Genomic DNA, 22,312 nt, shown 5'->3' on the forward strand with positions numbered 1-22,312 from the left:
TGATTAGAACAAAATCGACGTTTTTTCTGGCTTGATGGTTTTTGATAATAGGGGAAAGCGGGGCAAAATGGGCATGTGGGGCAAAATGGGCACCCTCTATTTAAGCATTTTTTGACTACAAAGATACTTTCCAATGCTCAAAATGTATTCATTAGAGTGTTCTATGAACACCATGTAAGTATCATAACCCTTACATAATAAATAACCAAGAAAAATGCAAAATAAGGTTTAGCAGCATATTGATGTAATTTTTGCCACTTCGAAAATAAGCTTAAACCATTGTCACAGGGATGTGTTGATGTTTTACATGATATGTTTTTAAAGATATGATATTTCTTTACAATTTGTCTGAAGAAATCAAGGCGATTGAATGCGTATTTTTACTAATATAACAAAAAATACAAAAATGCTTCACGTGGGGCAAAATGGGCAGTTACGCTTTCACGAAATTTCACGAAACGTGCGCAAAAACATACACCATTACCTAAGCGCAGTTGTTGTGGCTCAAATTGCCCCAGTCTTTAGACGTTTCACGTTTTGTTTACATGTGCCCACTTTGCCCCAGGGCTATGCCCATTTTACCCCGCGTGTCAAAATAGCTTCTCGTAAAACATCAACTTTTATTTTACATTAGTTTCATGTGTTTAAGTTGTTTTTATTCTATGTGGCAATTTTAATCCATAGATAAATGGTTGAGGCATACATTAATGAAAGAAAAATTGTATTTTGTGGAATATTCAAAGGAATATTCAGTAAACTGATTAACATGCCCATTTTGCCCCGCTTTCCCCTACTTCACGCCAGTTGGTTTTGGTTTCTTATTATTTTTTTGTTATTTGTTATTCCAAGCAACTGAACGGAGCTCTTTAAACCATTCGCTCTCGTTCTCTCCTACTCGGCGGAGAGCAACGTTTAGCTTTGAAAAAGAGAATATACTGTTTACTCGCTCACTTTTGTTTGTTTGGAAGCAAATATTTGCTAAATTTATTAATTCTGAAAATAATGTACTTAAAGCTTGTATTAGTTTTTCTGTAAAATAATTCCCTTTTCAACTAGAAATCGAACTCTATTTCTCAAAAAACATATAGGTTGCTTCAAAGCAAACTCATTAAAATGCACTGCACTATGTTCATTGTATGCCAACGCTGCATGCCACTCTCGCGTGCTATTCATGCTCCCCTCAGCATACAATTTCTCTAGCTCACATTTTCGCTCCATTCCATTTTTCGCTCACACAAGAAACCCTAACTCTCTCACTCCCTCGGACCCCAACAAACAACAACATTGCAGCTTCCAAGGCGCTCCAAAACACGTACCGGAAAAAAGCATCCCCATTCACTCTTAGTGTGACCGCCTAGTGCTTCGGACAAGTTTCGATTTTGTAAGCGCTCGTTGCCCGTGACTGGCTTCCAAAACTACTTTTCAGTTGTGTTGTCGAATTTCAAGTTTTTCTTGATGTGTTTGTGCAAAGTGAAGTTTGTGGGTTTGTTTGCGTAATTGAATCCAGCTTTTTTTAATTGATACTATCACGGTTGTAAAAATCGCAGCATTATCAATATAATCATCGGTTTCTATTTGACAGAAAAAGTATGGTAAAACGTGAGAAAGTGATAAATTGATTGAAGTATTATTCTAACGATCATTCCCCGTGTGCATTTTTTGTTTCTCTTTTGGATTATTTAGAGATAATTGGGCCAGTGTGAAGTTGGGAATAGCTAATTGTGTGAAGAGTAACTACTCTTCTGGAAGCAGAAAACCAAACCCAAAGCAAATCGATTGCGTTTCTTTCGAAAACAAAACAAAGCGTCTGATTGTATCATCACCAAGAGTGTGTGTGTTGATCACTAACAACATTTTATGTTACGATTTATTTTTTCGGATCAACGCCGTTTCTAAAACAAAACCAAAAAGATCGTGCCAAGAGCAAAGGGAATAAAATTTCCTGCTCGAGTGCTTGTCGTGCGTCCGTCGTTGTTCATTGTGACAAGTGAAATACTGTTCGATGCGCTGTCTATGCGCATTCGCGCCACAGCATACAAAAAGATTCAATCACAGTTTGAAATGAATAAATAGCGAAAATTCATTGTTAGTGTTCTCCCCGAAGTGCCATATATTTCACGGCCCACTCGTGTTCCCACTTCGGACACAGGGGCCAAGGTGATAAGGGTGGTGATACGTGGTGGTCCACACCACAGCCAGCCAGCCAGCCAGCCTGTCAGGACTTCCAGTGTTGATGGTGTATGAGTGGTAAAGAGAAGAGTTCGGTATAGAGTAAAAAGAATGCGAAAAATATTTTCGTTTAAAGTTTGTGTGAGTGACGTGAGCCAAGTGTGGTGGAAATAAATTGCCCTTTGGGTGTGTTGTTAGGGCAGAGAATAAAGGATATGTTGTCGCAGCTGTATTCAAATAGTATAGTGCTATTGAATTTTTTTTGAAGCTGAGATTGGAAGTAGGAATTGAAATCTTTTCGAGCAAAGCCCACTCAAGGTAAATATATGAGATATTAGCTGGCCCGGAAAACTTAGTTATTCACAAACTACCTAAAAAAATCCATAATTTCTTTCCTTTTTGGGATAATTGTTCCGTGCCCGTATCCTAACAGTATCCGATCGTCGAGTGTAAACCGCCAGATCTTACACCAAGTGTTAAAGTACTGTATACAACAACAACATTTCTTTTAACCTTAACAAAGCCGCCAAGGGCCGCATAATAGGCTCCCGAGGGCCATGCGGCCATGCGCGGCATGCGGCCCGCGGGCCGTAGTTTGGAGACCCCTGGTCTAGAGTCTCCTCGGAAGCTTTACGAGCAGGCGTGCATTGCAGGAGAATTAAAACGGTATTTTGGTCATCTTGCCCTCCTGATCGCCCTAAGGGAGAGAAATAAAATATGGTTCCAGGAAGTCAGGAGGAGATGGGGTTGAAGAAGGGCCATAATACCTTATTTGCCTTCGAAACGGCGAAGGTGAAAAGTTTCATTCGCGTGTAGATGCGCTCTCGGTAGCAGCACCAGTGTGCGCTGACGGCAACAGTGGTTAATTTATTTATTGACCGATTCCCGATCCAGTCCAGAGACTTCTCTATCCGTTATTGAGCTTCAATCTCGGTTTTACATCACTCATGGTCCCGACATCATGGACTGAGTCAGACAGAGGCCTAACAGGGTGGTGGAGGACCCACGAGCTGTTAACTGAATAATGAACATCTGGTAGAGGGGCTGGCGAGATGGAATAGAAAATAAATCATCTACATGAGGCGCACGGGTTTGCATCACGATGATGTGTCTTTAGCTCTTTACTGCGTATTTTTATTTTGAGCTCATGAATTGCTGAATCGTGCTCTGCAGAGCGTTACTAAAATTTAAACAAAATCAATATTCTACATCAAACGATGAGAAGAGTCTTCCACCACAAAGATATTTGAGAAAAATTGATAGGCTTTGAACAGAGTTGAAAATAAAATTCGCTACACTTCCACTACGATGCTTCATTTCCTGTGATCTGCGGTCGATTAAAGCTTCCCCTCTAGTTTCCAATAATGTTTGCATTGTGATCGAGATCGGGATCCACTACAGCAGCGGAGCATGTAGCGAACCGAAATCTAATACATAATCCGAACAAACAACAACAACACTCCAGCCTCGACCGCGAACACCACCACAATTGCCTGGAGTTACGACGGTGAGGCACAGTCGACGACCACAACGAAGGTTGACATTGAGCAGGCACAATGCGCAGCGGTACCGCAACAGCCCCTCCGACCACAGCAAGTGCCGCTAAAGGAAGGGTTTTTTTTTAAAATAATAATATGTTGTATTATACGAATAATATATAACGATACGAAGGGGGAGCGGAGGGGCTACGCAAAACATAAACGAATGTGAAACTCCTGAGAATGCGGCTCACACGTGACTACTGATGTCAGCAGAGTGATCACGTATCGCGCGCTACACGCTAATCAGTCGTCGTTGTGCTGAATGCACGCAAACTGTGTCTCTAATTCGTCATTTGCTAATCGGTTGCGTTCTCACCACGGGAAACGGGTTCCGTTAGTTCCCAGTCGACATTAGCATCTCGCGAAGATCGCCAAGATCTCTCCGGCGGTACAGATAAGTGGCAAGGAGAACATAAAAGGCCACGCAATCGGTTCATCTTTCCAGCATGTATCACAAAACTAAAGGGGAGGGAAACCACTGTGGCCGACCGTATTAATTTATCGTTCCAAATAATCGGTGTTTTTAGCGCCGGAGTCGCTGCCCTTGTGTGCACGACTGCAACTGTAACTGGAAGTACGCAGGTTCTCCGTCTCAATCTGCTTAATTGGTTTTAATTTAATTCGAATTCGTTGCTCTTTTGTGTTCTGTGTCAAATAATTCTGAACTTGCGCGTAATGTTCGGCATCATGCTACGTGTGATCTACAAAATGGAGAAGGAAACAGTAATCCTTTCTCAACGTTGACCCACGCATCTTAGTAGTCACTTTTGTTCGTCTTTATTTAGTGTGTGTGTGTGTGTGTATTCGTGATTGATTTGGCAACATGGATATATGCCGTCCGGGCGACAGATGACTGTTACCGAAGGTATGCCGGTCTACTGCTGGTTGTTACATGACCGAAACGAGTATAAGGTACCAAAAAAGGTCAATTTAATAACACACATCATCTTCGTGCCGGCTACCGTCAACCCCTCGATGTCGAACAGGAATCACAATAGTCGAGTTTGTTGAATAAGATGCGCTGACCTTAGAGACCAGCGGCTTGCGATGGACGTACACCGCAGCAGCAGCATCATTTAAGATGTTGTTCATCATTAACGATTTCCGATACGGCTGAGATGTAGGTAAATGTTTTGCAATGTACGAGGTGAATTCGATTAGGACTAAGCTTCGATTACAACCGTTCACTAGAGGACGTGCCTGAGAGTCCATGCGGGTTGTCAAAGGTAGTCGTTAGACATAGCAGAGACTCTAGACAGCAATACGGTTTATTAACAAAATGTTTGCATGAATTCGTTTTTTGTTTCTTGCTTCTCCTCATGGACGTGCAAGACCTCTTTCAATTTGAGAAGTAATCGAACATGAGAAAGGAATTTGCGTCGTCAGCGAGCTAGAAAGTGAGTTTTGAAGCACAAGAGTGTAGGCTGTTTGGCTGGTTGGAACGACTGATAGTTTTATAGGGATTACATTCCACCCTTGTGCCAACGTTTGTTTATTGATGAAGCGCAATTTTCCGTTTATGAGTTTTTGCGCATTTTTGCCAATTCACCAAGTGTGTGGTGCTCATGGACAGGGGCAGAAGTAATTCGAATAAATAAAAGTTTACCAGAATAATAGGAAGGCGATGTGCAAAATATTTGTGAAAAATTCATGTTTAAGATAAACTTACAATCCCCCCGTCAGCAAAAAATGAAGAGTTTGCGACTGATGATCGAAGGGGGCCCCGACGGCATTTCAAGTTTACTGTTCAATCTCCCAACAGCAACTTTAGTGCCGCTACACCCCCCCCAACAACATTTACCATTTACAGAGGGCCTCAACTCGTCGTTCCGCCTAGGACCCCCGATACCCTTGATCCGCCACTGGTTACAATCGGTTAGTCGGCACTGGAGGCAGCGGCGTTACATTTTACGTTAGCAAACCTGTGCTCCTGTGGGGGATATTTTAAACGAAAATAAAGCGAAATAGGTAAAATATGTCTAGCAGCTTACCTTCATTAGACCGTAGCCGACGCATGCTATTTGATTGAACCAACTCTGATTGTTCGAAATTAACAATGCCAGTCATATACATTACAATATTTGTTTATAACATTCTCTTCCAAAAATCCCTACAAATATGATATCGAAAAGCACCAGAACGAGATACGATGCTACACGGTGGTATCACCCAACCAGCCCCAGAACATAATAAGTAACGCGCAAACATAATGATGATAAACATTCGAAGTATTTTCTTGCACACATAATTTATCACAATTAGAGCGTGGCGGTCAAGCGAACGGAGGCGAAAGATGGTGGTGATGGAGCTTGAAAATGTTATCCGATAAAGAATGCAGTAAATACTGGAATAAACCCCTTAGCCTGGTGGGTGAGGATGCCGTGACTCCGTGTTAGATGGTTGATGGGATGTTTATGCGAAGGATGTTAAAACCTGAACCCTGTCATCCATTTGGTATGATTGATGATCCCAATTGCACAATTAGAGCTAAACTGTAGTATAAAATAGGAGAGCACTTTGAGAGTTTAGATAAAAGTAATTCATAATTTTTTTTTTCGTTTTTTCTGGAGAGACAGAGCTTTTTCAGAATGAAGGGGCATGACAGCAAGATATTATGCTCATTTTCAAGATCCCTAAGCACGGTTGGGTGTTGGGTTGATTCCAAAGTTGAATCTAAACTGTTTCTCTTCCCACCAAGAAATGGTGTCGAAAAACGCTCTGGGAGGCGTTTGCTGCATTCAAGCAATCCATGACCCCTTGTGTTCCGAAGCTAATATACACGACGGATATAGGCACGGGCTTGGGCTTAATCGCAACGCAGAAACTTCACCTGAAGGCAAACATAATAAAACACCAAAGCTCAAAACAAGGATCGTGCGCTGTTGACCTGCCGGCACCGTTGTGAGGTTGTAATGTTGGTTCGGGTGTATCAGCGCGACCTCTCACAGTCGCGATCTCACGACTGTTTATTACTTACGAACGCCCCTGCGGGCAATTGCGTTCGGTGCGTTCAATATTCGCCAGGCGTGCAAGAAACAATAACAATCAACCCGAACCCTGGTGATCGAGATTCCTTCCTTGTACAGCGCGGAGTGCCATTGGGAATGGACCAGTTTTTTATTCCCCTCCACCGACGCCGTACCTGGCTGGATCAGATAAAAGGTTTTATATCCGCACTGTTGTTTGTCTTTTTCGCAACGTGGTAGTTCAATAAATGAATCATGGTGCTTGAACATTGGACAATCTACATTTCAAACTGCTTTATTTGAAGAGGTGAAAGAGAATAAGGTTGGAAAACTATTTGACGTACGCATGTTGGGTACGAGATGAATGATGTCAAAAGTGGTCATTTTTTTTCTTCTTGCAGTCACCAATTGGTCACCTTGGAACGAAGGGCAAAACATGCAAGCATTCGGTTCGGTGGAAGGTATCTATCAACTTAACAACAGCTTGGAATGTACACCCTCAGCAAATTATTTCAACAAAACGAATAAAAAACGAGGACACTCAAAACCTAACTTTGGGTTGCCCGGGTCGAAGGTAACATGTTACGTTTCTTTCAGTGTCCCAAAACTGTATGTGTGTTGTTGTTTTTTCTCTCACGTATTTACTTTCACAGTTCTTAGCCTAATGGTTAGCATGGACCCGCTCCTCTCACTCCATAGCTCCCATAGACTGGGGTACCACAATTATTATGAACGTAACACACGTCTTTGCAAGCGGTGACGACGTCGATGATGTCATGCAAAATGTAGAGAACTGTGGAAGATGGGACTGAGAGAAAAATCATCTTTCAAACGAGACGACCAATAAAAAACCTTCAGACTAGCGGTGATTCGAACGAGATATCGTTAACCTTCGTTTCTTTGATCAAACATACACCCTCATCTTTATGACCACCTACCCGGGTAGGTTATACATTTTATAAGGGAATTTGTATTTTTATTGGTGAAAAAATGTCTAATTTAACGTATTTTATGTAGCTATTAAAAAAATACTTCTTTTAATGTCATACATTTATGATGTATGGCTTTTAGTTACGTAAATTGAATGCACAGCAATTAGTTCAACTGACACTAATACATCGCCATGTCATCTCGACTGTCAATTCAATCTATATGACTTTAGAAGAATATTTGAAGCTAGAAAACTTTTGGAATAGATTATAGCGTACCGTACCGTTCCTTTTAGTATGGAGAGTTTGACGGAACGGTACGCAGAGTGACCAGAAATACCGATTGATCTGTATTCCTACCGATTTTTATATGCCTACCGATTCACAGATGACCACCCTAAAACTACCGATTTTTAAGAAGAAGCTGGTGATGATGGTCCCTCCACTTTCACCTTCAAAGGTTCGAGAAGGACGAAATCATCTTAAAGATATTTAGGTATAAAAAATGACAGTAGTATTTGTACATAAAACTCGAGTGGATGATTGAGTGTTTTCGAACTTCATTAATGAATCCGATAGGGTGCCAATAAGTCCTATCATCTTACAATTAGTGGGTATAATCTTCAAAGTCCACTATACGCGCGCGTGTCTCGCAGCATAATCAAAAGTGTGTTATTGTTTCAAGTTTCGGCAGGAGCCCACAACATTGATGTGTCAAAAATCAACATTTACCATGTACCTATTTTCGGCAGCATTTAAAGTGAATAATTATTTGTTTTTCATGAATTTAAAATTCCAAGTGGGCTAGAATAAATTCTGCAACCCTAGAATCTTTCATAAAAACCACACATTGATTGGTTTACTGCTCTGGTTCTCTTAATAATGAAACATGCCGAACTATTGGCTGACAGCAAATCTGCCGAAACAAGTTGAACTCTGTACATATTCTTTGAAAAATATGGAACTTTATGGAACTTCAAATATGGAACTTTATGGGACGAGACCACCTGATCTATTTAATGCTCATTGGGATGAATAAAACACACGCCCTTGTTTAGACATGTTTTCGAACAGGTATTCGAATCTAATCCTACCTTTGAGATTAAAAATAAATAAATAAATAAATAAATCATAAATCCTGTACTCTCTCTACCTCTATGCCATGTTACACTAATTGGAACGAAATGATGTCACAGTGCGAAACTTGTACGTATGTTTGTGTGAAATACCCGCTTTGTCATAAATTTCCCAAATAACCAGTATTCATCCCCAGTGTAGATGCAATAACCAGAATTCATCCACAGTGTAGATGCAATAACCAGAATTCATCCACAGTGTAGATGTAACACAAAATCGTAGTGAACACAATTCCTCATACCATATTAGATCTCGCATATGCTTGGTAGTGGGATTTAAAAGTGTACCGTTTGTTACCTATTATTGTGCGCACTATAATCTACACACTAACGAGCTTCGTTGCGTTATGGTATATCAAATTACGATCCCTATACATGTCACAGTCCCACATGTCAGAATGACGACGATGATGTCAATCGACTTTCCTTTTACAGAATTCTGTTGCGTAAAGACCTAACGCGCGAAGTCTTTGGGACACTTTCTACAGGACTTTTTTCCGGAAATAAAACATTCAGGAAATAAAACAGGAGCAATTTTTACTTCCCTTGCACAGTATGGTACTGTGGTATCTTTTCTGTTATTATATTTTCTGAAACTTTTGTGACGTCGTTCAAATGGTTTTCAAATATTAGTTTTATGGGTTATTTTACGCATCATGGTGGTTTTCGTGTGGTGCCAATTTGCAACAAGAGTACGTTTCGTCACGCAACGTCAACGTCGTGGGCAGAGAGAACGTGGTGTGCATGATTAAAAATTTAAGTCACCGCTGGAATGCATTGAAATGCAGACGGGGAGCTTCTTCCAGCCAGCGTCGTTATCTGTTGCATCTGTTGTCGGCATCAGGACGAAGTTAGAACGATCCAAAGGGAGGTTAAGCTGCTTCTTTTTTTCTTTGAATACTCCAGCTATGCAGCTTTTTATTGTTTTCCTCCACTTTCCACTATTAATACCGAAACGTTGCACTATCGCAATCTGATGTTGTATCGCAACTCTCGGTGTGCTCATGTCCGTTATTTCAGCCAACTCGGTTCATGGCTTCGATTGAGCCGGGTTTTTAATACTGTCAGCCCTATCTTGTGTCTGGCTTCAATTGTTGCAGTTCTTAAACGCAGCCATGTGCGTTATGGTGCGTCAGCATCGTCGTACATCGCCGTAGTTGCACGTACATTTTGTTGCCGTCCGTTCATTAACTGTCGGCAAAATAATTGAATACTAGTGGTGTGGCACGTGACAATTGAGCCTTTTTCTGTCTCTTCCCATTGCTCTTTTTAAAGTAGATGAGTCATTCCTGCGCGCTCGTTACGCGGGAATGGGAATTTTTCTTTATGCCTTTGTTTACATTCCAACAATCGTGTAAACATCTTTTTTGTACGTAGTGTGACGCAGTGTTTGCATGCCATGAGCAGAGGAAAAAAGTTCAAAGGGAGCATGGTACGAATCATTCGCGACAGTCGCTACAAAACCTATGAGATGCAGCAGCACCAGCAACTACTTTTTTCCATCCTGGAATGTCATTGACCGCAAAGGACGTTAGAAGCTCAGGCGTGTAGCTCCCTCGGGCTTCTTGATACCAACCATCAGGAATATCGTCATGTGCTAGCGTGTGTCTAGTTCCGTGAGAAAAAATGTCAGTATCTTGAAAGGGTTGGTAAATCATGACGTTGACAATGGTTTCGATTATGCGATACACGATGCCGCACACAGCGAAGTCCTATCTTAGCGATTGTTTTCGATTGGATACGTCGTTTGGATACGTTCGTTTGGGTGCGTTGTCATGCAAAGTGGTTTGTTAAATAATTGCATAATATTTGCGCGACTGCGGGTATTAATGTGGAAAGGTTACAGCAAAAGAATGGATTGGAATGTTGACGTATGTGCAAAAGCAAAACGTTTTCTCAAAACGGAAGAGAATGATGACAGAATGATTCGTTCGCTGTGAGTACTTAAACAATTAGATAAAAACAATTCGAAATGCTTTTGCATGATAATTTGCTTCTGAAAGACAATTTAAGAAGCATTTTATGTTTATATATATACGCCTATTGATATAAAATATCATACGTTCACAATGTACAATATGCGCCTTTAATTGAATTACTACTATGCAATTTTAATTCCAACTCAACCCAAAGAATTCCAAGGCACTTATATAAAATATCATACGTTCACAATGTAAAATATGGGCCTGTAATTGCATTACTAAAATGCAATTTTAATTCCAACTCAACCCAAAGCTCCGTCATAAGCCTTTCAATGCAATTCGATAAAATAAATCAAAATATGTTGCAAATCGATTCGGAATCACAATAAATCGTAAAAGGACACACACATACTTCATGCGATGAAACATCAATGTGTAACATAAAGAGGCACCAGCCAGGAGGTAGAAGAGTGTGCCATTCCATTCCAGAAACAACAGACCAAACATGCACGCATAACAAACGACTAGCACGAGCCAACTAACATCGCGCGGCAGTTCACATCGGTCTGATTGATTGCTCACGTTCGTCATAAGGGAGAAGACCACACACCATTCCGTCGTAGATCGTGCTGGAACGTGCCATTTTGCTTATCATTGAGTGAAGCGAATTTTGCTCCCTTTGTACTGTGTTCAATTTTGCATCAAGCGTCGAGCACTAACACACACAAACATACAATGAGTTGCATTTGATCGAAAGTTGCTCTTTGTGTTCGTTACACTCTCACTCCCCATCCCACCGTTCTGCGGTTGCATAAATCAGTTATGCACCGGCATTCACGTGTCCACCACTCGACGAGCTAGCATTTCGTTTTTCTGTTAATTTGGGCGGAAACACCGAGAAAGAAATAGACAGGAAATAATTGAACTCGAGCGTGAAGCAGCAATTTTAATTCGAGGATTCCTCACCACAATCGAAGTAGAATGAGGATCAAAATCGATAGAGTGCTTTAGCACGCAACAAACAAAAGCAAAATTTCATGGATTTGTGTCACACAATGTATCACTACACAGGCACTACTGCATGGGCAGTACCGTACTTGACCACTTTGCAAAATCCGTGCCCTATCACGTCCTATCACGGGTGGTCACAATACATCCTCGAGAGCACAAGGCAACGCGGGCACAGCATCGCTAATAGTAATGTTCTAGAACTAGGATGGATTTTTATACTGTGCCTTCAAGCAAAAAATGCTTTAAGAGGGCTTAGTACCGGAGGACACTACACTGAAACTAAAGTGTACAGAAGTCATTCAAGCCATTCAAGTTAAGAAACGCCATAAACCTTAAAGCAAAATGAAAAATAAAGAGGATTTATGTCTTCGGTAAAAGCGAGATCGCCCTTCTTTCCAAGAAAGCGTTTTCATAAGGGTCCTCTCGATCGATGTCCTTAATATTCACTTGGATTATCAGTGAAGCAGCAAGCAGGTCGTTAGTGGAGCAGCTGTTTTTATGCGGCATGGTATAATGGCATTATAAGTTTTGTGGTATGATGATTACAACTATTGAACGGGCATTGAAACTGAAATGGCAAACAATAATTGTATTTATAACCGTCCCAGGGCGATTTTACGTTTCTTTTTAATGGTGAAGGTGTGTATTTTTAATGGTGAAGGTGTGGTTGAACTATTCCAAGAACTTGAAAAAGCATAACTTAGGGAAGCTAACATTTTTGATGTTCGATGTCGTGTTCGATTGCTGCTAGAGCGCCGGGTAAGGCGGTGCTCTGAGACCAATCGAACGAGACAAACAAACACGACTCTGTTCGATAGGTGCTCTGTCAGCTGTTCGATGTCTTATAGAGCTGTCATGATGCACTGCAATACGCCTATTTTTTCATCTCTAACATGAAGCATTTTCATAGTTTAATGAATATCTATCTGCAGAGGGAAGATTCAATAAATAATTTACTACTTGTTGGAAAACGTTTGTTTCCCGTGTAAAAAAGTGAGAGAATTAAATTCTTTAGGCTACTTCAACGCAGTGCCAAAAAATTAGTATTTTTTATTCTCTCTCTTATAATCGTTTGTACACTTGCTCGCTTTGCCGTTAAGGGCCGATTTCGCGGTTTTTCTCCCTTTTTATATGTTTTGAACCGGATCAAAACATCGCCTGGTCTGACAGATGTTGGAACCTTACAAATGTTTCCAACACTACTTATACACATCAAAAATAATATAAAAATCATTCAATTTAAAAATGCATACAAACGTCCATACCAAAACACATACAGTGCATACACGTGTATTATGTACACGTAATAGTTTTATACGTTTCAAACCTGTATATTTCATGTTATAATTGATTGTGAAGCATTAAAATCATTATTGATAGCTATTTTAAATGTTTTGGACGCGATTTTAAGTAGAAAAAGAGACAAACTACGTAAACAAACTTGAAAATGTCCCGGATTGAATTTTATCTACTGTAGCTGTGAAGCGTTTGACAGCCAAGGTATTCACAGCACAGGTGGGTATCGAACATCACAGATAGAATCATCTGACACGTTCGACTCGACGTTTGTCTTATTTGTTTGTTTGTGTCTGACAGTGCACCTCCATATGATTATATGGGTTTGTTCGAGTCGGATGTCGTGTTCGATTGGTCCCAGACCGCCGCCTAAGTTTTTACTTTTATCGTTCATTGTTCGTTGTAACTGTGTCCGTAAGATGTTTCACGTAATTGCTTCACCTTGTGCGAACACGCAACGCATTGTGTAGAAGCTATCCGAGGAGGAGGCCTCCATGTTTCAGCACGTGTTCATGATTGGTTCGCCGTTGCGATGATGTCAATCCGTCGCTTGGTAGTGTGTTCAGTATCTCGCGGATAGAAAGACAAACACTGGAGCTCCTATACCTTCGACCCGCCCCAAATATTAACAGAACAACGTTCTGCCATCTTGTTAAGGAGCATCGTCGACTGTCTTTAGGCGATTCTTAAATTTACTGTTTAAAAGAACATGCAAAATAACAATTGTAACGGGAATGGTTGGGTTATTCTTTCATCAACCTAATGCCGTGGATGGCTTATCAAATAAAAGGGTTAACACGGCTTGACAATTTTCTTTTTTTCGTGTTGACCCCTACACGATGAAAACAAACACACAAAAAAGTCCTCAACATGCCCCCCCAAAATCCCCTTGTTGGACATTTTTACAACAATTGCTCGTATTGTGCATCCATAGGTACGAGCAAACACGAAGGATGAACATTGTACGAGAATCCCACTTTCACTACTGGTTGGCTTATTTATTCGGCAATCCTTTTTACAAAAAAACCATCCTCCTCTCCGAATTGTACGTGCCTTGTTTTAGTAGTACGACATTTATTTTCAGCGTATACACGGTTATAAGACCTGCTCGGACGAAGCCGAAAAGTCGAGTCAACCTCGGGTAATAATGATAGCCAAACGGATAAATAAAACGCCCCTTCTTTTTGGGTTTTTTGTGTGTTTTCCGTCCCCTTTCAGTCTCTGTCGGCTCTTCTATAGGACACAATGCGATATAGATTATGAGTATTATTTAAGCTTTTATTTTGTGAAGGATTACAATAAAGTCAGTGAACATGGGTGATCCAACCAGCTATCCTGGCGCATTAGTACATCCGCATTTTATGCATTGGGTGGAAACCCGAAAGAGGCAGAAGAGTAAATCCACGCAAAGTATACCATGAAAATACCAAACTTCTTGACAGCTTCTGGGCCCCATAATTTGTCGATAATCCATTCCCGCGCCCACCGACCAAGCACGAAACAATCGGTTTAATGAAGTAAACTTCTCCTACGACGCTTTCTCTCTCTCAATGGTGCGTGTCCTCCCAAATCTAACCTTATTAACGCTTCCAAACAGTTCAGCTCCGTGGTGGGATTGTGTTTTTTTTCTTTGTTTGGCCTCTTCTTCCTCACACCGTCCCCTATTGGCGCACGCTTTTCCGCAACTGAAAACGCGACCGCCCAGCCAACCTTTAGCCAATATCCGGATATTACCAATTTCTTCATTTTTCACCCGAAACCTAATAAAACACTCTGATCGGTTTGATGGTAGGCCAGTTGAGAGACAGGAGTGTTTAGCGGGTCTTTTCGGTGTGAGCGTTCATGTTGACGACCTTCAACCACAACAGTAAAAGTAGGTATATGTGTGCAAGTTTTCAGCCACCACGAACGCGCTCGCCGATGAAAATTGGTATCGATTTGTCATGTTTGTAAACTCAACTTGGTAGGCGCATACAGACACACTGGTAAAATTTCAGGTGAGATTTCGACTTATTAATTTCAACAGTATTAATTTCAAACAATTGGCAGCTGTGTTGGTGTGTATCTTTGCTACAATCCACTGTGCTTGCTGAATTTTAGTGGTGTCTGTGAACGCTTAGTGAACCATCTACACATTTATTTTATTTATTAATTTTTTAGTATGACGGCTTTTTACTAGCCGTATTGTTAACACTTCTTGTGCTAACGGTTTACATAATTCTCAAGGTATTTCCCCCTTGTTGTTTTGCCTTATACCGGACATACTCGGTTGTATTATTATAATAATTACACTGTTGTTTGCTTGGTGATGGTGAGGTTGTTGATACAGTGAACTTCTTGTCTGGAAATCGTTTGGTTTCTGGTGTGTTTTGTCTTTTGTAGCGATGTGTGGTTGTTCAGGTCTATTGCTGCGACTATGGAGTTGGCTTCCTTCGAAGGCTATGGTGTTATGTTTAGTGGCAGGTCGACAGTAACGCGTCGAATTTATTTGGCACCACCTCTTTGTCTTTTGCTCATTTGGACGCATTATTTCCAGATTTAGTCATTGTGTTAATTATTATTAACGACCGATTCGATCGTAAGGTGTTGTTCCCAGTAATTATCGATAGAGGGCGACACGGCCCGCGTTTAGTGTGGTCAACGTTCAACGCTGATCGGGCCGAGTATTCCCGAACGCTTACGATCGGAGCTGCAGGAGAGAACAAAGTTCATTCTTTCTCCTAACCCCGAGACAAGCGACGGATTTTTAGCTTCGCAAATAAAAATATCGATGCTTAAAAAACGCTTGATTTGATAAAAACAATTTACTTGGGCTGAAAGAAAGAATCCTGTTGCAGTTCGCAACGTTCTAAAAATCCTAGCTCGTCTATAATCATTAAACTCTTTCTTACTTTCACACGTTGCCAGCCTAGAAAGTTTCCTGAGGTAATTCGGATTCGCTGTGCAGCAGAGCAGGGTAAGAAACAAGGCAAAAATGGTTCCTGAGGCGATTCGGAATCACTATGCTGGAGTTAAAGATGAAAAAAGAGACAAAGTGAGGAAATGTGCAGTGAAAATAGTTTGTGTGTGTGCTTACACTAGAGCTACGGATTAAGGACATCGTGTCGTTTTCTTGTACATCTCACCCGTTGCCGGCGATGTAATAGTTCTTGAGGAAATTCGGAATAAGGCCGTGCTGAAGTGAAGTAAAGTAGAAGAAGTGACACTAAAAGGAACCACATTCGTAGGGTTGTAGAAGCATACTTAAAATATTTACACTTTGTTCTATTAGTGAAGTATATTTAATATTTGTGTTAATGTTAGTGAGAATATTAATGCTAGTCATGGCAATTTGCTCAGCGAGAAGTGAACCGCCATTCTTGTCCACAAAGAAAAGCAATAAGACAGGGGTGGGCAACCTAACAGGGCAGAGCAACCAGCTAGCGGAGAACAATCTAGATGTGCTAAATTGTGCTAACACAATGGCGAAACTTTCGGCTTTAGGTGGTCACCTAAATAGGCTAAAATTGCGTTGGGACAAGAAAAGTAAGCAACGAGAGACAACACCGAATCGGAACAATCAGAGTGTTTTTATAGCTTGCAAACACTGGGGGAGAGTGTTAATTATTATTAACGACCGATTCGATCGTAAGGTGTTGTTCCCAGTAATTATCGATAGAGGGCGACACGGCCCGCGTTTAGTGTGGTCAACGTTCAACGCTGATCGGGCCGAGTATTCCCGAACGCTTACGATCGGAGCTGCAGGAGAGAACAAAGTTCATTCTTTCTCCTAACCCCGAGACAAGCGACGGATTTTTAGCTTCGCAAATAAAAATATCGATGCTTAAAAAACGCTTGATTTGATAAAAACAATTTACTTGGGCTGAAAGAAAGAATCCTGTTGCAGTTCGCAACACATTGCCTGGCTGCTCCTGAAACAAAACATACTGTATCAAAGTATTCCACTTCAAGCAAGTATTCTGCAAGTAAAAAATATAATCTATTGTAAAAAGCCTATAAAACATAACTCTTTTGCGGACCCCATAAGTTAACGCCGCGGACAAGTAGCCCCGAAAAACACTATTACCACAATGTCCACTTCTCCGCAACAAAGCGCTTGAAAAATGTTTCCATGATTTTGATAGCTTTCTGTAGCAAAACATTTCCCGAACAAAAAGAACGACCTAGTGGGGTAGAACAAACAAATAAATCTATTCAATCTCCGTTCCGAATCCGTTGGCCAGGATTTTGTGTTCGACGGAAGCGTGCGGCGGTGGTTGACAAAATATGTCAACAGCAGTAGTCAGCGCCCTCCAGTTGGGAGGGGTTGTTGTGTGCGCAATATCGGGACAGAATCTATAAATTTCACTTGCGTCAAGTCACAAGTACGCACCCTGAAATACATTCCCAGTGCTCCGGAAGAGGTGCCAAAGCACCACCCGGTGACGGAGCCGGAGACCCAAAAATTGGCGGGGAATGTTTGTTTATTACACCTCCCAGGGGGAAAAGCGTTCTGAATTCGACAAAACCCACTGGCCAAACCCTTGTGCCAAATATACACCATCTGTTTCTGTGTTCGCTTCGAAATCAACACTGGTTTGGCAATCTAGTTCATACAGATACTACATACTTGTCTGCTGCTATAATCCCAACCCTCCTCCATTAGCACCACACTACTAAACTAAATCAGCGAACAGCACGGAACGCGTCGCGTTGAAGATGTCCCAAACGTACAGGCAGCATAGACAGATGTTATCGCATCTTTGCTTTTGACAGTCCGTGGTGGTGAAAACTCGGCGAAATGCGATTGACATTTGTCTATCCGAAGAAGGGGGTGGTGTAGGGGGTAAGGGATACTGCCTGGCGGGACATTTGCCTACGTGATTGGAAAGCGTTTTCCGGCAAATCGGGCACGGCGTGAGACAAAACGGACCGGAATCCAATCAAACCAATACTGTTTTGCTTGGTGCTATACTGTTTGCCGGATAGTTAGAGGCAGACACTTGTCAAAATTATTTTTTTGTTACATCGAATCTTAACTTCTTGGAAGATGTCATTACATAAATAAAAAAATGTGAAAAATGAATACACAAACCCAACAAAAAGTATAATAATTTTAAACCCTCAACTCGATATTCCAGGAAACTCAAACTTGATACAGACTCACTCCTATCACTTTCCCATTCGGTGTAATGGAGATCTTTCCGGTGGAGCGTGTAATCGGTGGCCCGCACAGTGACAGTGAGTGGAAAATAAATTGAAATTTATATTGGAAAAATAAATCCTCCCTCTTCGCTTCCTAAGTCAAATGCAGCACAATCTATCTCAGCTGTCTCATTTCGGCTTCTTCTCTCTCAATGGAGCAACATTTTTTTTGGGCGCTCTAGCTTTCTTCCTGTGTTGGATGAAAGTGCTTGTTGAAGTCGTTACTGGGATACGATCTTTCAGCAGATAGTCTATCATTTTGGAGTCATCGCTTTGACGGCCAACACTATGTACTTGTAGTGGGGTCTACTTTTCTACCTAGAACTAGGTAGAAAACTTTTCTACTACTTTTTCTATCTAGAAAACAATTCTTAAAATTTAATTTTAAAGAATAACATCCTTATTTTGACTGAAATTCGCAGCTTCTTTGCTGTTTGAGAGTTTGCTGGAGCAGTTGGACATTAACGGCACTGCCATTGAGGAACAGACGCGGAATCGCACGAGACATATATTAACGAAAATCGGATTTTAGGCAGCATGATTTTAGTAGCAAACGAAAGAAAAAGCTCTCGTTTGCTCATTAAGCCATGTGTCAAAGTGTGCGGAAATCGATTAATCCCAAATTCAAATAAACAGATGAAAGCAGATTAACCTGGTTTTCGAGGAGAGGCGGCTTTTAACTCTAAATGGCAGCGAAATCAATTAGTAATTATTGACTTATGTTTTCCAAAATTTAAAATAAGTCAATCAATCGAGAGTGAACGAAGGAAAAAGAAAATAAGTACGCGATTCCTCATTTTGGCAAATAATCCTTGGTAAAAAAAACATGATTCAATCAACGAGCTAAGAGCGAAACGGCTAATAGTCACATATAAGAAAAATACGCTTGGTTCATCATGCTTTGCGCGTTGGTGTTGATGCCGTGTTCGGTATTTTGCGCGATAATCTTTCTCCCAGCCTTTTCCCAAACGAGCGAATGCCGACGATTGAAATTAATTGGATAAATTTTGCACATAATTAGTAAATTTATCTCGCTCCCTATTTGGCCGGCTACCAACAACGATATGTAGAGCCCGTGCTATATCGCTGTTGTTGTTTTTATGTTTGTTCCTTTGGGTTGTTTTGGGCTGTTATAAAATGCTGTCAGACGCTTTCTTATCCCAGCGCATCATAGTCCTACCAAGCCAATCTACTTTGTATATGCGCTGTCATTTTAATCTAGCTCAAACGGGAATTGAGATATTAGCTAAGCATTTCCTCCACAATAAAATGGGAGTTTCGTGGAAGGGTGGGAATGGTAATGCGCACGCGGTTGCTGTGGAAAATGAATTAAAATCGCGATTTATTTTATCCAGATACAATTTTCTAAAATTGCAGCACGATTGAGTATTCGAGGATGAGATTTTGTCCGTTATGTACCTTTGAAAAACAGTTGAAACAGTGCACAGGCGGTAAGAAAAACATTCTTAAATCTGAATCCATCGGAATATTCACGTAGTAAGCTGCATTTTAACATTTAAAAAATCATCAAAAAAGAGCAGCTCAATCTCATTTTCTTTCTGCTCAAAAAAAACTGTTATTGAAAAGCAATAAAAACGACGAATCGTATGTACGGCCAATAATCATACACCCATCAAAACCGTTCATTATACGATCACACAAATCTTGTACAATTCGTTTATGGTACATTCCAATCCGCTGATTTACACACGGTGCGCGAGAGATCCCTTGGAAGCAAGTGAAAGAGAGTTGCCTTTATAATATGAAGGGAAAGTTTTATTACTCGCTTCCCACACCATGTCTTACGTAATTGAGCGTTCGTGGTTCGGAGAGTCTCAAATTCGAGCCTACCACCACTTCATAGTCGCGTAAATGGCACTGGCATCTCTATCAACAATGATGAGGCATGGTCCTGGCAGTAATCGTGCTGCGATTGAGTAAAACCACCGCACGAGGCAGAAGCGTTCGGCCAGTCCAATGCATATACAGCAGCATAGGCAGGAGCGGATTAAGCACTACGCATACTAAGCGACTACGTGAGGCCCCGTGATCTGGAGGGGCCCAGAACATAAAATTACCCCCAACCACAAGTAACATTGCTAATCAATCTAGTTGAGAATATTTGATATAACCCCCTGCGTTTGAAACAGACCTACATCCGTGTGACCGCTTAGGACCTCCACAAGGTTTAAACCGCCACTGAACATTGGGGGCTCATTTCATTAGAAGCTCCCATGAATATGATGCGTGCCGTTGCAGAGCGTTGTTTTTAAAAGCAACATTAACTTTGACGCATTCATAGAAAATTTTAAACCACTCACTCGGGATCCACACACTAACAGATATAACCAAGCGAAGGATCATGGACCTTGATCATGAACCTCAAATATCGAGGGCACTTAATTCATCCTTGAAGTGCTGTTGGTCTTAGAGATGCTTAACGGATTTTCGTCTGACTTCATCGGCCGCTCCGGGGGTGGAGAAACATTAATCTTCTTACTTAACTGTCAATGGTCATTGCGTTCACATGATCATCGTCCTCAATGGGACTTCTTATCTGACTTCTGATTGTTTGAGAGGGCTGGATACATACACATAGAGGGGTTCGAATGCACTTTTCACAGGACCGGACGGTTCTTGGAAGCTACAAATTTAACTGTTATTTCCATGGTATCGGAACGTCTGTGCGATCTTTTTGTCGCTTCTCCCTTTGTCTTTACATTACACCATATACACACAGACGAACTAAAGCATTTTTTTTTTGCATGGTGAATTCTGCACTACACTTTTCTACATCCTCTGTTTGTGTGCCATTTCGCATGGTTTGACTATGTTGGACCTATATTATGTTCAATGCAAGTTTGATGCTGGCGCTGGTAGGAGGAATTCGCGTCTGGACTCGTGCAAGATTTATAAGGTCTTAAAAGTTTCATAATTTATTACTAACGTCGATAGCTAATAAGCACATGAAATATATACACACATTCACAGAAGAGTACGGTTGGAAATTTGGAATGAGGGAACTGCTGGGATGAAAATTACTTCCCAGACTAATCCTTAAGCCTCATATAATTAATTTTATAATGCAGCTAAAACTCCTCCCAGAATGAACGGATCGCATTATGCATTTTTATGATGTATTCATACTGGATATGTGGCTTTAATATTTGTGGGAATTTGGGTTCCCAATTCAAGTACCTTTCAGTGACTGAAAAATCAGCTTACAGACAATCATACATCATGCAGCCTGAACGCTTATTGACTTGATATCACTCAAACGTTGACTATAACAAATGCTTTCCTAGCAACCGAATTCCCCATAACAACTTTAAAAGCAGCTTTTACTTAACACAAGCAAACACAAGGATGAAGTTCACGTGCTACACTACTTATTCGGTCTTTTCAAGCCCGATTCAGACCACATTAAAGCAACACATTTCGAATACGCAACACAACCGTACGTAAAACGAACTCCACTGCCCGGCACAGGAAGTTGTTGAAACTTTCGTGCGGAGTTTTCTTTACCCCAAGCGTTCATCCTTAGAGAGCAAAAGAATTGAATGTGTCTGCCAGCTTCCCAGCACACGCCATAATCGAAGACAGACAACCGACCGAACAAAGTGTCAAAACAGATCTCAAACACCTCGGTTGCACGCTTTACGATTTCCGGATCGGAAACACTTTCGATCCAATCGCCCAAAACGGTGACCGAAGGAGGGTAGAAGTTTGGTTTTGGACGAAGTTTGGGACCTGATCGTGGAGTATCCAGACACCTTGCCCATTGCCATTTCTCCGGTAAGGTAAGATTGGACATACAAGATCCGGGGAATTGCATCCGGTCGGACACATGACTTGTTCACTTTCACTGCCAATAACACCATCTTCTAGGTGTCTGAGGGAGGGGGAGAGTGCCAATGGATTATGTTGGATTAGGGTTACGTTTTTGGGGATAGCCTCTAGTTTTGTTCATTTGAGAGACGTATACGGATTGCCATGAAGCTATCTAAGAACGCAAGATGTTGTGAAATCGGCCAGAGGTGACGAAATGTATTAATTGCTTGTTCGATAGCAAACAACGAAAACATAAATCGAAAAAAACACATTTGACGTTGCTATCTTGGGTCCACAAAAGCAAACACCAAGTTAAGATGGGACTGC

The 22,312-nt window shown here is 41.2% G+C and overlaps 1 protein-coding gene across 14 annotated transcripts in view; it reads left to right on the plus strand.

Moving 5' to 3' along the window:
• The first annotated feature begins 1,350 nt into the window (after nt 1-1,350).
• Nucleotides 1,351-22,312, plus strand: part of LOC120899936 — a 59,386-nt gene continuing 38,424 nt past the window's right edge. For 3 of the 14 annotated variants that reach the window (XM_040306309.1, XM_040306323.1, XM_040306315.1), the window contains exon 1: nt 1,351-2,487. The gene's annotated coding sequence lies outside the window, so the exon portion shown is untranslated. Of the gene's footprint in view, nt 2,488-5,179; nt 6,999-7,077; nt 7,251-7,329; nt 7,619-18,090; nt 18,191-22,312 lie in introns of those variants that run through there. The other 11 variants (XM_040306311.1, XM_040306321.1, XM_040306312.1 and 8 more) reach the window with 11 other exon arrangements.

Source organism: Anopheles arabiensis, chromosome 3 (genome assembly GCF_016920715.1).
Source record: "Anopheles arabiensis isolate DONGOLA chromosome 3, AaraD3, whole genome shotgun sequence".
NCBI classification, from domain to species: Eukaryota; Metazoa; Arthropoda; class Insecta; order Diptera; family Culicidae; genus Anopheles; species Anopheles arabiensis.